General features: G+C 40.7%; 1 long non-coding RNA gene across 5 annotated transcripts in view; it reads left to right on the plus strand.

The window, feature by feature from the left end:
- Nucleotides 1–14,212, plus strand: part of LOC140132938 (uncharacterized) — a 38,704-nt gene extending 24,492 nt beyond the window's left edge. For 2 of the 5 annotated variants that reach the window (XR_011855749.1, XR_011855750.1), the window contains exons 2-5: nt 1,090–1,228; nt 2,725–2,783; nt 13,704–13,820; nt 13,927–14,212. This is a non-coding gene — a long non-coding RNA (uncharacterized lncRNA). Of the gene's footprint in view, nt 1–1,089; nt 1,229–2,724; nt 2,784–3,828; nt 3,930–4,781; nt 4,858–13,703; nt 13,821–13,926 lie in introns of those variants that run through there. The other 3 variants (XR_011855752.1, XR_011855753.1, XR_011855751.1) reach the window with 3 other exon arrangements.
- Nucleotides 14,213–17,865: the final 3,653 nt, after the last annotated feature.

Consider the following 17,865-nt stretch of genomic DNA (forward strand, 5'->3'; position numbering starts at 1 on the left):
TTACTCAATGTCTGTCATATTTTAGAAACTATTATAAATTAAAAAAACGTTTTACTTCTGTACATCTGAAACCGTTTTTGATTGTGCCCACACCCATTTAAAAAGATTGCTCAATGTACCATTAAACCACTGGAGTGGTGGTTGTTGGAAATGGGCCTATATATGTAGATATTGCATTAAAAACCAGTTGTTTGCAATTAGAATCATCATTTACCACAATAACAATGAGTGTATTCATTTAATGTTAGCTTCACTAAAAAAATGTGCTTTTCTTCCCTGCAGCTTTCAGTTGACAACATGTTTATTGATCATTCAACAGAAAACATAAGTTGATTCATATAGAACAACAATCTTATAATTAGTTACTACTTATTACAGCAAATCTTTCCGTTAGTTACTACTTATTCCAGTGTAGCGATGGATCGACATTATTTCTTAAACATGAAAATGTCAATAGATACATTGTGGAGGAAAAATCCTCCCTTCATCGTACTTCTCCTAATACTTAAATACTTAAATATGGCACATGTTTATCCGAGTCCCAGATACAGAGGAAAGAGAAAAAAAAAAAAAAAAAAAAAAAGAGAAAGGGAAAAAGGAAAGGGAGAAAGGGAAAAAAGAAAAAAAAAAAAAAAGGTTTCTTCTCATCGCTCCCATGTGGTGTATGACCCAATCACCACTGCCATTGCATAGTGCCTAGGATGGTGCCTAGGTCATAGAGCATCCACTCCTCTCCAGGTGCTGTCGCATAAGCAACGACAGTGGCGGCAGCAGCAGTGCCTGGGTTGCACAAAGAAGGCAGGCAGCAATAACAGTGTATCTTCAATTGATTCGCATTTTTTACTTTTTATGAAAGTTACAGGTCATTTTATGCTAGAATAAATATGCTTATAGTGAAAAAGTTATGTAAAAATGTTTTATTCATTATTTGTTTTAGATTTAGAATACACAACGTGGAAATGCTGATTTCCAAATATGAATTTTTGGAGTGGATTTGATGTAAAAATGCGGTGGATTTTTCAGACTTCACAGCAATGGGTCAATTCCACAATAAAAACAAGTCACAATACAATTCATTTTGTACTGTAGATGGGACTTCATTATTAACATAGAGCAGAAAGCACTGGAGATAGTTTAGTGTCGTGCCAAGTATGAGGCCAAGGAAAGCGTTTCAAGAGCTAAAGATAAATCTGCATCGGCCTTGAGAGTCTGTGTTCTAACTGGAAGGGTAAGTCTTGACTTATAGCTTTGCGAAAGTCCTGATAAAGTGTACAACTGCTCAAATTAATTATAGACATGATATATACAGGCGGTCCCCTACTTAAGGACACCCGACTTACAGACAACCCATAGTTACAGACGGACCCCTCTGCCCCATGTGACCTCTGGTGAAGCTCTCTGGATGCTTTACTATAGTCCCAGACTGCAATGATCAGCTGTAAGATGTCTGTAATGAAGCTTTATTGATAATTCTTGGTCCAATTACACCAAAAATTTTGAAACTCCAATTGTCACTGGGGCAAAAGAAAAAAAATTGTCTAGAACTTCCATTATAAAATATACAGTTTCGACTTACATACAAATTCAACTTAAGAACAAACCTCCAGACCCTATCTTGTATGTAACCCGGGGACTGCCTGTATATATATATTGGAGAAATAATAACAAGTGTATGTATGCATGCTCAGCAGCAGAGAGAAGATAAAGATTAATAATGATTAAAAAAAAGATTTACAAGCTACTAACCTGAATAAGGAGACATAGCTAGTAAACCAGAAGTGTAAATGGACTTTAATCTTGAAAATCACAATAAAAAAATAAAATAAAATAAATGAAATATTGAGTATAAATACATCCCAGTGGTTTATCAACAAGGTACAAAAACAAGTGTAGTGGACCAAAGCTTTTCCCGCTATAGAGCTCTTAATTTACTACCGGTCCTTCACAGAGCCAAAGAGTTATACATACTGTACATACATAAAATAAGGTCTTACTGCATTATTACCGTAGTTATTTATAATGAATTGGCTGGCCTGGGGTCTGATTGATTACTAATAGTCTGATTTTCGGTCTGCATTATTATTAACCACAACACTCTTGGGCACAGTTTAAGCCCTGGTACGACTAAAAAGTAGTTACAAAATAAAAGGCAGCAAAATCTTAAACTTTTTAGATATTCCAAATCCCAAAATGGCCAATCTATCAGAACATAAAAATGTATTCCATACAGTGAACTGTGTAACAGAATAAATTGCCCAACTGTCTGATATCTGTTTTTTTCTGCCACCCATAAAAAAAAAAAATTGTTAAAAAAGAAACACAATTTTACTGTCACTTTTAATGCATTTAAAAAAAAAAAAGTCGTGAAAGTTCTTGTGAGCAAGGCCCTCACTCCTATTGTTTCATATGACTTTTATTACTCTGTAATGTCTTATTTTATTTGTATATGTTCCCCAGAATCTGTAAAGCGCTGAGGAATTTGAAGGCGCTATATAAATAAAGATTATTATTATTATTATGCAACGAGTAAAAAAAAAAAAAAAAAAAAAAAAAAGAGAAATGAAGAGAAAAAAAAAGGTATCGCATGTACGCAATATTTCCACATTTCCTGCACTCCCTGGCACTGCCCAGGACAGGCATAAATTATATCTGTGGAGTCTAATGGTGCTCTGCAGACTAATTTGCTAAACTTATTAACCCCTTATTATTATTTTTTTTTTACAGAATTGCTGCCATGCAAAGATATAAGAAAGTAAGCTTATATATGGGGACGGGATGGGAAAGTAAGTATTAGTCATCTACCATCTGTTGTGAGACCCATTTAAACATTTAATAATTTTTTAATTGTCTGGGCCTGTATTATTTATTGTTTTTTGAAAAGAATAATCAGGGTCGTACTGGGGGACCTAGGGCCCAACAGTGAAATCCATACTGGTGGCCCACCTACTGCTACCCAATCTCCATTTTAAGGCCACACTGAAACAATACATTTGCAAATACATTATCAAATGCATTGCCAACGCATCATTAGTAATGATGGCAAAATTGCAGAATTCTGTGTTCAATGTTTTGAATTCCGTTTTTCCTGTTGCAATGCAAACACATAGGCCCACATTTACTAAGATACTTGAGCCAGTATTCTGTACATTGCACATTCTTTTCAGTGCAAACTCCTTGCACAGGTATGTAAGAAGTACCTTCGCCACATTTGTGTCGTGGCTGCACTATTTTTCACACAACACTAATTTGAAATTTGGCATGCAGGTGCTGAGTCATGCGGCACATTTATCATGCAAAGTCCAACAGAAGTGTCTTAAAGATGCACCAATAAAGATGCACCAATAGTGGTGCACTCTGTCGGAGCAGTGCAGGGGGCACCAGATTCATGAAGAAGGTGTGCCAGAAAGAGTGAATCTTGTGCCCCCTACAAGCTACACAAGCAAACTATGTGCAGATTTCACTGTTTTTACTAAATGTGGGTGCTGCTTAACATCATGTTCATTTTGAAATTTGAAACACACATCAAGTGCATTCGGAATATAAACTCCCTGATCACAGATGTGTCTAGCCCTAAATGCTTGTGTCTGGTAAGCAGAAACAAGTTGGCAAAATGTGTCGCTACTTACTGAATACAAGCGTTAAGGTAATTGATTTCAAGTCTGGACACAGATAGAGTTAAAGTCCCAAACAGATTAAGAAGGGTCGGAGTCATTGGGTGTCGTGGCCCACCAGTGGTTTCATCTGTACACCGGTGGACCGTTCGTGCAGTGATGACTTTGCTTCTCCTCATATGTGTAGACATTACCTGAAAGACATTGATGTCATAGACTGGTCCTCACATCGAAGCTCTGCAAGATTATGATCTACAATGTGTATAGTCTCTTGAATGAGAAGGTGTGGCCAACTTTTGGTCTGTACTGTATATTATGGTGAGTTTTTTTTTTTTTTTTTAGAGTTATTTGGAAACCAGCCCTCAGGTGGCTGATGATTTTGTTTTAAATAAATTAGACATTTTATATCAATTAAGATTTTCAGCTTGAATATGTTTATTAAGATCTGACCATGAAAAGTAAGTAATTTCCTTCTTAAAACATGGAATTGATGGAACCACAGCAATAAATCACTACTGGCTGTTCTCTTTTTGGTGGACTCTTTAGAATAGCACATGGTTCCAGCCAATGAGCAGGTTCAGCAATAATATAAAACTGTATTGTGGCTGCCTCTGATTCTTGAGCAGTCAATGCCTCGTATCTTATCCTAATATGTATAGGCAATGAATGACATGTCTCTCCAAAGCTTTCTGTACATTTTGCAAATAGACAAGGCAAACTAGAAAAATCCATTGTACCAGAAGACAAATAAATCTCTGTACGAGGTCTATGTGAATGGTGGGAACTGTTCTCTACAGTTCACCTTCAGAAAGCCAATAAATCAGGAATGCAGCTCTGGTGAAAAACATCATGTCAGATTATGTCATAAATCCAGGCAACATTACTTCCTAAAACACGGCTAGAACAACACAGAATTCCTTAAATACAATTTCCAAAATACATACATTTAAAATTCTGAGAACCTGCAGTTCAATATTAGTGTCAGACATAAGTGCAGTGCACATGAGTCAGACATGAAGTCTATTACTGCAGAATAATTCAGAATGATCAACAGTAACAAAAGTGTACAAGGTATATTTCACAGGCTGCGTTAAATCCATACACGGCAAGTGTCAGCTGTATAACACAGGTGACACCTGCCTCTAACTGCGGTGGTTGGTGCTGGCACCGATTGTGGCAGTTAACCTATTAAGTGCCTTGGTTGACATCATCAGAGGGTGCCTTTTGGTTGCCATGGCAGTCTCAGGTCTGAGTAGTATTGCAGTATATTGTATAAATTATCAGACCCCCAAGGGCTAAAGTAGAAATAATAATAAGAATAGTAAGAAAAAATGTCTCAGGTGGACATGAGGGCTTCCTCAGGGACGGATTATTCTCTATGGCGCCTCCCTGTAATTTCTCTCTCTTCTGGGGGCTACTGTAGAGGTTTGAGGAGGGCTGCACCGATGTTTGTGTCGGTCAGTGATGTGGACCTGTAGTTCCCCCAGGGCCAACCCGATACTGCTGTCTGGCAAGGTGGCCCTGGATGATGATGAGGTGCAGATGGGCCAGACAAAATGGAGACAAGTAGGGGAGGTGTAAAAATAACTCTTTTAGTGATAACTTCAAGACACTAGTATAGTCCAGTTACATCTAGATCATAAAGAGAACCCATCAGGCAAATGAACCCCCTAAACTACACATATTTTCATAAACTGTCATTAGAAAGCATTGCCTTTATCCCTTCATTGTCCCTCTACATGCCTGTACACTTAAGCAATGAGGTCCTAAAGCTATATGCAAATGACCTGTTCGATGTCCAATTGAGTCATTATCATATTCAAGCCGTCCCGCTTATTCATGAGTGGGAGGCCACACCACAAGTGCTTGACTGAGAGTGTGTATAATGGTGTAATGACTCCTACATGTGCTTCCTGGTGCTGGTGCCCCATGCAGCCTGTGTGTGTATAGGAGAGATTCAACAGCTCCAGGCAGCCATGTTATAGCAGAACATGTCAGGTACATGTGTAGCTGATGTCTGTGTCTCACACGTGTATTAGGAGGGAGAGCATGACACCAGGTAATACACAGACACCAGCAATGCTTTACTATGCATTATACACAGACATAAGTAGGGGAGGAGAGGGGAGGGGGAACAGGGATGACATCACTGCCTCTCAGGGGAGCACCTAGCCTTTCTGCTGCCTGAGGCGAGCTATAAAAAGACGCCCCCCCCCCCCGACTCCAGATATGTAATATATCATGGAGTGTCAGGACCAGACGCAATCATATTGGTTTAATGTGAAAATAAAGCAATGCAAAATACATAGAGCATCCCACTGTGTACTATATAATACACACGGCGAGCTACTACAAAGCACAAAACACATACAACAATCCACCATACAGTATAAAATTAATACAGCGTACTGCCACATACCACATAATACATACAGCGTGCCGCCATATACCATATAATACATACAGCGTGCCGCCATATACCATATAATACATACAGCGTGCCTCCATATACCATATAATACATACAGCGTGCCTCCATATACCATATAATACATACAGCGTGCCTCCATATACCATATAATACATACAGCGTGCCTCCATATACCATATAATACATACAGCGTGATGCCATATACCATATAATACATACAGCGTGCCGCCATATACCATATAATACATACAGCGTGCCTCCATATACCATATAATACATACAGCGTGCCTCCATATACCATATAAAACATACAGCGTGCCTCCATATACCATATAATACATACAGCGTGACGCCATATACTATATAATACATACAGCGTGACGCCATATACCATATAATACATACAGGGTTCTGCCATATAGTATATTTTACATGGTGGCATACTGAATGTACACACATACATACTGAGTATACATACAGCAAATACACATATATAAACAGTATATATAGCAAATATACACACACATTTACCACATACAGAATATTCATATATACAAACACACATCTATACATACGTTCATACAGAAATATATATACATACATACTTACTTATACAAACATACATAGAAGCTAACTTACCTATCTTCTTCTTTCATCATCGGCCATGTCCTCCAGGGGGGGTTTTGCCGGGGAGGTGGGAATCTTTGCGGGGGGGGGGGGGGGGAGAATCGGAGCCTGGGGGGAACCAGCGTGGACTTTGTGCTGGAGCAGGTACCTGTGCCGGCAGGTGGATGTGCCGGCGGGCGACTTTGGGCTGGGATAGGTGCCGGCGGGCAGGTGTATGTGATGGGCAGGCCGCGGGACGATGTGCGCGCGGGTGGACGTGTTGGGGGCGGGCCGCCGGGGGAAGTGCCGACATGTGGGGAGATGTGATGGGCGGGCCGCAGGGCAATGTGCTGGCGGATGTGTTGGGGGCGGGCCACGAAGGGGAAGTGCCGGCATGCGGGGAGATGTGATGGGCGGGCCGCAGGGGGAAGTGCCGGCATGCTGGTGGATGTGATGGGCGGGCCACGGGGCGATGTGCGGGCGGGTGAGATGGGCGGGGGAGTGTGTCGACCAGCGGGCGGGTTGATGCAATGGGCAGGTTCATGTGGCAGCCGCCCCCTCATCTAGCCTGAAGCGAGAATCTCAACTCGCCTCATGGCAGGTGCGCCCCTGCTGCCTCTGACCATGTGACCAGCCTCATTCACATAATAAAGAAAATATTATTTTATAATGATTAATTTGTGAATTGACTAGATAAAAGGCTGGGATGGAATCCCTGTGAGCTGCTCCAACAGGTAGAGGTGACAGAAATAGTGACACAGACCTGATGACAGGTGTCCTTTAATACTGGTGGTCTAAAATGAGTTACTATGTTTGGGTGTCAAGAGATAAGTTGGGGTTTCAAAAAACCATCGAACACTATGGGTGGGAGGCTGGTGGGCCCTGTGATCCAGTAATACAGGCTTTCCCAATGGTGCCCGAGTCAATGGTGGGAGCTTCATGCTTAAATATCTAGGCTGAGCCAAATTTTCTCTCACACTCTCTCAGTTATCCACCTTGGTCTCCATTTTCACCTGCCCAAAGTGGTTTCAACTGACCTACCAACTGAACAATCATTCCTTCCCATCAGGGACGGTTTGTTGGTTGTAGGCATGCCCCCCCCCCCATGAAGTTTCTAGGAAAACCTGGAAAGCACGAACACTACTATCCTACAAATTATCGATTTTATCAAATCATGCATGCTTAAGACACCAAGTAATTACCGGAGCAGCACAGCAGAGGTTCCTTGCTCTGCATACAATGGGACACATTTACTAAGGGTCCGCAGCCGCGAATCCGTCGGGTTTTTCCCGAATATTTCCGCTTTGCGCTGTATTTCATGGGATTGTGGCGCACGTGATTGTTTTTTGGCGCAATCGTGCCGACTTTCGCGCGACAGAAATCGGGGGGCGTGGCCACCGGATAACCCGAAGGATTCGGAAAAACCGCGGAATTTAAAAAGCCATTTGTGTCGCAAGATCAAGCACTCACATACACCAGAAAAAAGCAGGTGAACTTCGGCGGACCTCGGCGCAGCAGCGAAACATGGTGAATATCGGCGCACGGACCTTAGTGAATCCCGGCAGAACCCGAATCAGCGTCGGAGAACCCGCCGCTGGATCGCGACTGGACCGGGTAAGTAAATGTGCCCCAATGTCTCGCTCTATGGCACTGCTGCTGCAATGACAATGATGTCATCACGCCCTCAACGTCTTTACACAGAAACAGAGGTGGCTGAAGGTACAGCAGTATATGTGGCATGGGCTCATTGGAGGGAAATAATGCTTAGGATTTTAACCCCTTAAGGACGCAGCCTGGATTTGTTTGTTTTTGCATATTCTATGTACTTCAGAGCCGAAGGTTCAGTTGCTCACGAATTGTCACGTTGTTGCCTCATACATTCAGGTGAGCCCACTACATTTTTTTCTTTTTGGGATCATTTTAAAATTTGTAAGTACAGAGAACCCCCACATGTGGCTGTTACTTGTTTTATGGGGGCACAGCGAGGCGCAGAAGCGAAGGAGCGCCCTGCAGCTGCCAGTATTTTAGTTTTCTCATTGGCCTATTTTGTAGGATATACAATTTTTGCTTTTTCATTATTGGGGCCATGTGACGGCATTTTTTTGCGGGATGAGACGCTTTTTCCAGTGTTACCATCTCCCATTGTTGAGAATTTATGAACTTTTTTTTTTTTTAAGGTCAGGAGTAGAAACACATTAATTCTGTACTGGATTTTATCCTTTTTTTTTCCGTGTTCACCATATAGCCTAATAATCATGTTCTCTTTATTCTATGGGTCAATAAGATTACGGAGATACCATACATTTATATTTTTTCTTATGTTTTACTAAATTTGCAAAATAAAACCCTAATGTGGGGAAAAATCTATCATTTTTGCATCCCTGTCTTCCAAGTGGCGTTACATTTTTACTTTTTTGGACTCAGAGCTGGTTGATGGCTTGTTTTTTCTGTGGGACATGTTGTGCTTTGCAACAGTATCATTCTGGAGTACATATGTTTGTTGATCACTTTATTTCATTTTTTGTCGGATTAAATAAGTAAAAATCATAATTTTTGGCTGTTTTTTTAAATGTGTTTTTTTTACAGCGTTCATTGTACGGGTTCAATAATTATTTACTTTTATTCTACGGGTTGCTACGAACATGGTGATACTATATATGTGGGGTTTGTGTTGTGATTTATTGACTAGCTTTTTTTTACTTTTTTACTTTTTTATTAGTTCCACCATGGGGGGGTGAACAAGCAATCATCTGATTGCCTGTTCATGATAATACTCTGCAATGCTGATGTATTGCAGGGTATTAGCAGTGTCATAGGCTGACCCTGTGCCTTTAGGATGACGTCATAGACGCCAACTTAATGGCAGTGCCTGCAGGCAACCATTGGGTCCTGATCAGACCCCGGGGTTACCATAGCAACGATCGGGCCCGCCAAAGACAGCACGGGGCGCCAATCGTGGGGGAAAGACCCCCCAAAGGCAAGTTAAATGCTGTGGTCACGCTGACCGCGGCATTTAACGGGTTAAACACCCGCGATCGGAGCCCACTCAGTGGATGTCAGTGGTATATTTTATGAACTAATAAGGGTGGCACAGTAGTGGAAGTGTTGTATATAAACTGAAAAATTATAAAGGGGCGAGATAACTAGCTGATTGATGAGGGTCTGATGGCAGAGACTCCTCCTTTTTATGAGAACAAGGATCTCATTCTCACTGACGGGTGGAGTGGCAGCATGAGCATGCGTCCTGCTGCTCAATTCAGTTGTATAGGAAGGATGGAAATAGCCAAGCACAGCGCTCTGCTATCTTCGAACTCTCACAGAAATTGAATTGGGCACATACTTTTCCTGTTACTCTAGCCATCAGCAGATACAGGACCTGTTCTCCCGTGTGTGAATATTTACTTATCTTCAATAAATCCCCATTGAACCAATCTAATTTTTTTGAGGGGGAAATTTAAGAAAAGTAAGAAATTCAAATATAACTACAGTGGTAGCAGCCATTTCAGCTGCTATGGGGCCCACAGTGTCAGGGGGCCCCAGCAACCAAACTGACACATTAAGAAATGGAGGATGTGCACCATTATCTACATATTATACTGCGCATTGTACAGCATAATATGTATATAACAGTGCACATCTTTCACAGTACACAGCATGAAACAGCAGCTAGGATAAGAAATGTTGGGGGAGAGGACAGCAGAATGACAGGACTAGGTATCTCTCATCTCTAATTCTGACCATCTACTTCCCCCATATGGTCAGCAGCTACTGGAAAAGATATGTGAAAGTGTATACATGTGTATATTAGTGTATAAATGTGTGCATGATTGTATAAATGTGTATGCATATGTATATTTTCTGAGGGGGTTGGGGTGTCCCAATTAGAATTCCACTATGGGGCCCCGTCACTCCTTAGTTATGCTGCCTCTGTATGCACCAACACCAAACCTTATATGTCTCTGAAAGCAAACATGTGAATTGCATATGTTACTGTGAATTAATGTTTTTACATGAAGACATTGCTGTCAACAGTAAGACATTAAATTATACACTAACCAATATTAGGGTTATGGGGTCCTTCAATGGCTTATTTAGGCCCAGATAGATTTTGTCACCTCTTTTTCAGGTGAAGAGTATGCAACTATACTTTCTGATACCCTTCCTTTTTCACACTTTGTCAGCACATTAATATATAGAATTTTATTGGAAAATAACAGAACAGTTAATCCTTTTTACACCTTTTTGTAGAAAGTTAAATATAAAATGTCCAATATAAACATAAATCTATTATCATAAAGACAAAAGGCCATCAGCTTTCTTGTGACATATAAATGGTCCATTTTCCATTGGATGAGATCTAGATTTTATAGAAAGCATTTCATTTCACAAAGTTGCAGTTTGAGTCTTTGGGGAAATAAAATCTGGAGCAACAAGAATTTGTATCAAACTGCTGAATGGAAAATTCCATGAAATAAAACAATATTTAGAGCTCCAGTGATTAGCTTATCTGGGTTCTCATATTGGAAATAAGGTCTACTGAGCTTGTATTTCCAATTCATCTCCAATCCAATTTCATTTCTGGGTATGGGAATTCAAGAAATTCTATTCTTCTAACCAGGTTAGGTAATTTCCAATATTCTGCTCTCATTATTGGCAAGGTCAGTGAAACCTATTAGGTTTATTTTTGGGTATGAAATATAAATCTTTCTGAAGGCACAGTGACTTAGTAAAGGTAAAGCAGTAAATACTCTTGAGATTTTTACTGCTCAATTACTTGTGTGTTCATTGGATATTAATGCCTTTCAGTCTATAGGTAGTTAGCCTTTAATTTCCTGGATACACATAGGCAGATTGTTAAACATTTTAATTTTGCGTCTAAATAATCTTGCTCTATGTAAAAAAAAACAAAGGATAGACCAACCATGTGGCAATCTATACACGTAGACATCACTACTCGTTTTTAAGATGATGGTAAACACGGCCGGAATCCAGTGGTCAGACAGAGTAAACCAGGCACAAAGATGAACTGAGAAGTTTGTTATGACAGGGTAGTAGTGTAAGTCACAGCAGGGATAATACACATATGTAGTAACAGTCTGGGTAAGACAGTTCTGGGAGCAGGAAAAGTCACAAACAAAGTCACAATACTCAAGCAATGTTAGGATAGCGGTACAGTCCTCATGAAGACCCAAAAGGGAAACAAGATGGACAGTTTTATTAAATTTAAAAAGTACATTAAGTACCATTAAAACCAAAAGGTATTAAAAAGATAAGGAAGACATGTCCTATCTTTCTCCTGGTTACGGAACGGCACCGCACCATATCGCTCCCCTATGGCGCCGTGAGCCCACTGCTGTGTATGGGGGACATATATACGCCATATATATGTCCCCCATACATTTGTGTGAATGTAGCCTTAGTGGGTGTGGACGGCCTTAGTGATTATATAAGTAAATCTGTAGCATAATTGGAAGAGCAGCACTATAACATTTAATACACACAATTATACAATTCATAAATACTAACATAACTTATGTTATCAGTATAACAATTGATAATTGTATGTATTAAATGCCATACTGTTGCTTTTCCAATTATGGTATGGACCTTATTTACATACTATTCTATTATACAACAGAAATGATTACTTATATCATTTACTTGTGTTCTATAAATACTTGCCAAATAAATGTTATCTGTGGACCTGATGAAGCGTTCAAGGTTTGACAAAAAACTCGTTTGTGAAGGAAACTGTGACGTTTCGGACCCCTGAAAGGTATACAAGGTCACTTGGTTATCCTTTTGTAGACACTCCCAGAACGCACAGGTTACGAAAGGCGCAGGAAGTGATTTCAAATTGTCCACACAACTTCCTGATATGGCACAATAAATTACAACCCTGAACCCAAGGATCTGCCACCAGCTCTCCTTTAATATAAGCCGGTCCGTTACGGAATTATAGGGTGAAGAACCAACCTGGTAGCATTTATATAACCGAGAGACCTGGACGCGAGATACGTGAACCGAGATAAAAGAGCAGCACAGGTTAATATATATTTCATTGCCTTAAGGGCACACTAGACAATACAGAGCACACAATAGATATATACCGTAAACAGTGTACAAAATACAAAAAGGTAGCACAAGTCTCAGCAGTTCAGTGAGTTAGTTACCTAGTGTGTCGGCCTAAGGCCCGTTCCACACTTCCGAGTGTGATGCGATGAACTTGCATCACACTTGCAATGCAATAGCACGGCCCGAACGCTGCAAACCGGGACTTGCAGCGTTCGGGCCGTGCGATCCCAGCAGCATGCGTTGCGAGTGTGATTCGAGTTCATCGCATCACACTCACAAGTGTGGAATGGGCCTTATGGGGATGGATAGTCCACACTTTAAGATCCTCCCTGTGCTTGGTGGTTGTAAGATTTCCTCCAGGAGGTCATTGATCCCTCCTACCTGGTATTACATCCAGAACCCTGGAGAAATCAAAGCTTCTCAAGGGAAAGTCGTAGGGCCATGGTTCTGGTATCATTGGATCCAGGTGAATCCCCGAATCGCATTGATACCAATTTATATCTCTGGACCCAAGGATGTTAGAGCCCCAGGAATTGGACCACTGTGATTTCCTGACGATAAGAAATCCAAAATGATAGTTGCCCTTGGGCCGAGATGGACCATAACTCCATAACTGCCCCCAATGAACATATTGGTCCTATGAGTTATGGCTGATTTTTCCCTCCAATCTTCAGAGATGAAGCGGCTGGAGAAATTGAAACTCGGCACCCTACTGAGCCAGATAACACTCTGCTAGCTCCATCAGGCTAAATAAGGGGACGGCTGGGGGAAAGTGGGGAATTTGAGTAGGATAAGGCCCCCCCTCCCCCTGGTCAAATTTATCACAGTGTGATAACACCTTTGGTTTTAATGGAATGTAATGTACATTTTTTATGACTTCATAAAACTGGGTCCAAATGATAAAGCCTTTTGAGTCGGGATTACCTGCCTGCGCCAACTAACATCTGCTACTTTCTTTTCCCCTTGTGTGCTCCAACTAGAATTTACATCTTTGGATTATTTACGCTAAAAGGGATTTCATCTATTCGGCCAAGACGTGACAGTGGACGTGGCAGTGGAATATTACCCAAGTTATGCTAAAAACAGTAATTTAAAAGGTGAGCAGTTTTATTATGAATTTTATATTACTATACAATAAAAAGAATAATCTATGCACTATGGAACGCTGTTCCCCCTGTCATCTTTTTTTTTTTTACCTCCTAGTTCCAAGATGGCTCCATAACACACACAATCAGCCATTCTGGTAACAAGAATTGCAGCACAATACGTATGAGAGAAACAGCAGCCACTAGTGGTCAAGAATAAAGATACACCAGGATCCTGACAGCTGCTCACCTAAGTTGTATATCTACAATCATAAATGGCAAATATAAATGGGAAAGAATCTTTTGACATGGAGTAGAGTGTGGTTATTTTTCTCATGAGACTCCACTCCAATACAGAAGATTCTAAAACATTTGCTTGACATCTTTACATGACATCATGAACAGCAACAGATCAACAGATGTTGGATGATGTATTAGGTATTTTTGCTTAATTTTTTTTATCTTTGCTTAATTTTTCAATATGGAAAAAAAAAAAAAAAAAGAATTTCAGCCAGGAAGTGAAAGTTTTCTTAAATAGATTTTTTTTTATCCTTTCATCTTTTATGTGCTCAGGCATGTTTGTTTTCATGAAGGCCATCTGTGAAGAATCTATGCCACTGAATATCCATTTATATAACTACAAAGATCTTCAATTTTGCTCGGTATCTTACATCAGTATCATAAAAGAGAAAGTGTCCTATGTTATTCAGACATTTTTCCTTTCTTAGAGACACTGCTGTATTCAGCCCCGCTTTTCCAGACTATGAAATTGTGTAGAGAAAGGTGGGTGACATCTGAGTTTGGACACTCACTGATTATGGAAGGGCCTGTAATGACTTTATTGAAAGCTCTTCATAGAGAAACTCAATTTTTTTTCTTTATTAATTGCTTTGATCTTTTAAAAGCATGAAGCTTTATGACCTGCAGAAAATAACTGAGGCATCGTGCTTTTACACAGCCCCGAAACACCTCCCAGCCTTCTAATAGTCGTGTAATTAACAGTTTGGATACATCATTTTAGCTTGTAAATTATGAGCTCTTTGTAAACTGAGAGCTACATTACACTTCTTAGGAACCAGCAGTACAATATTTTCAGGGCTGTGATCAGAAATGTGTTGTTGAGACAATTTCTTTACATAAAGCATAACCCTTCACTACAGATGACAACATATAGAATATAAAAAAAGATTGCTGGCATGAGTGAAAAAATAGAAATATTTGTCTGCAAGAAATGATTGCACATCTATAGAAAGTCTAGTGCTCTTCATTTATTATTAGCCAAGGTCACCGCTGTACTTTTTCACTATGGTTTCAGCATTTAGAACCTTCTGACTTGAAGTTTTCATGGTTGTCTGCAGGGGCGTTGCTAGGGTGGTAAAAGATCCGGGGCAAAGGCCCCAATGCATGTGTATTGCACTTTCAGTAATACCCCTCCCGTACACAACCTTCTCACATTTGGTTGTGCCAATAACAACAATACTGAGGGTGTATACAGATAGAGACATCACAGGAGAAATCCCTACGTGTTACATCCAGTGACATGTCCTTCCTGTGGAGTTCACCACACAGACATCTTATGTCCTTCATTGTCACAATATCTTGGTTCTATGAAGGCGCATTCACATGTTGCAGTTAAAATTGCATTGCAAATCAGTTTTGAGGTGGTTTTAGGTGCAGTTTTGTTATTTTAAGTGAACACCATTTGTGGAACAGGTTTCTCTTCAAACTCAAATTCACCCGTTCAGATCAGATCTTTCACCTGTTAAATTAACAAAACTGCACATCAATCCACCTCAAAGCTGATTGTAACTGCAACGTGTGAACATATCCTCACAGTGTTATACTGCTGCTGCCCTAACACTCTCCCAAAATACTGTAAGGCTGCGCTCACACGTTTGCATCTTAACAAATACAAGAGACCAGGCGCTCGTTATCCATCACATAACCATCACTGGAAACTCATGTGTGAGCAAACCGAGGCCCCATCCTACTGCCAGTGTGAACATCCCCCAAGAAAAGACCCCACAGCCCCCCTGTAATGTCCCCCACACAGCCCCCCGGTAATGTTCCCAGTAATGTCCCCACAGACAGCACCCCTGTAAAGTCCCCCACACAGAGTCCCCAGTAATGTCCCCACAAACAGCCCCCCTGTAATGTCCCCAAGTAATGTCCCCACACATAGCACCCCTGTAATGTCCACCTGTAATGTCCCTACACACAGTCCCCCTGTAATGTCCCCGTGCACAGCCCTCCTGTAATGTCCCCTACACACAGTCCCCATTAATGTCCCCATACACAGACCCCCTGTAATGTCCTCCTGTAATGTCCCCCACACAGTCCCCACACACAGCACCCCTGTAATGTCCCCCAGTAATGTCCCCACACATAGCACCCCTGTAATGTCCCCCAGTAAGGTCCCCACACATAGCACCCCTGTAATGTCCACCTGTAATGTCCCTACACACAGTCCCCCTGTAATGTCCCCGTGCACAGCCCTCCTGTAATGTCCCCCACACACAGTCCCCATTAATGTCCCCATACACAGACCCCCTGTAATGTCCTCCTGTAATGTCCCCACACACAGCACCCCTGTAATGTCCCCCAGTAATGTCCCCACACATAGCACCCCTGTAATGTCCACCTGTAATGTCCCTACACACAGTCCCCCTGTAATGTCCCCATACACAGCCCCCCTGTAATGTCCTCCTGTAATGTCCTCCTGTAATGTCCCCCACACAGTCCCCCTGTAATGTTCCTAGTAATGTCCCCACACACAGCCCCCCTGTAATGTCCCCACACACAGCACCCCTGTAATGTCCACCTTTAATGTCCCCAAACACAGCACCCTTTAGTGTCATCCTGTAATGTCCCCACACACAGCCCTCCTGTAATGTGCCCATACAGATCTCCCTATGTTCTCCCGCTCACCTCACTCGTGCAGCTCTGTGCACTACTTCCCCCTATGATTATGTCATGATCACATGACCTGCAGAACATGATGAGAGAGGGGAGGATGCCCGGCAACAGTACAAATGATCCAGGGAGATCCGGGAAACCAGCAAAAAGATCTTTTGACCTAGCGACGCCCCTGGTTGTCGGACAGATTGTTTCTAAAAAAAGGGTTGGCCACTACCTCATGTTTTTGTAACATGTGTAAGTGCAGGGAAAGGCGATTCAGTAATTTACCAATATACATAGAAGTGCTAAACCTGGAAGAAATAATACAGTGATTAGAACTGCACATTTCTTTAACTTTAATAGCAAGTAACAAAAATAGTTTTGATTTATTTTAAAGTGTAGCACTTGGAAGCAACATTTTCCATTACTTTTATATTTATGAAACATGCATTTTGTTCAATGTTACAGTGTTCCAAAGAATTAATTTATATAGAAAAAAAAGAGCTCTGTTTATAAGCAATAAGGACTTCAGTCTTTATAACTTTATTTCTTTAATAACATCGGTTTATTTTATTTTGAAAGGTGTTCTGGCAGGCAATAGTAATTTATAAACAGATGGACAGTTGCCCAGTAACATATTAGAGACTTAAAAGCAATGAACATACTAAAAAGATTTGCTAAACTACAACAGTATTTTCCATCTTTAGAACCCAGAGCAATAATCCAGTATCCACAGACACAGTGGATGCAGTTGAAGTCATGGACAATTAAGCTCTAATAATTCTGTAAGTGTGGCAAGTTCCTAATTAGCACCTAATTAGCAAAATGTTGGTATTGAAACTTCAAAGAAAGTCCTTGCAGGTTAGGACAATACCGATCGGTATTAAGCAAATCTGAAAAATAATTGGCCCAAGACTTAATCAGCTACCTCCTTATTAATAAAGCCTTTATCAACCCTGAATGCTAAATACAAGGGATCAGCAAAATAAAATCTGTAGCAATGTCATTTTCACCTTGTAATTTAGCATATGCAGGCATGTTGCCACAATACATTTTTTTGGAAGGCACATTTTATAAAGAGTTTTTATTATATTTTTTGTTAATAGAAATGTAATTATATACATAACTAGTTAAAGTGGTTAGCAATGGCAAAACTTTC

The sequence above is a fragment of the Engystomops pustulosus genome, chromosome 5 (genome assembly GCF_040894005.1).
Source record: "Engystomops pustulosus chromosome 5, aEngPut4.maternal, whole genome shotgun sequence".
Classification (NCBI taxonomy): Eukaryota; Metazoa; Chordata; class Amphibia; order Anura; family Leptodactylidae; genus Engystomops; species Engystomops pustulosus.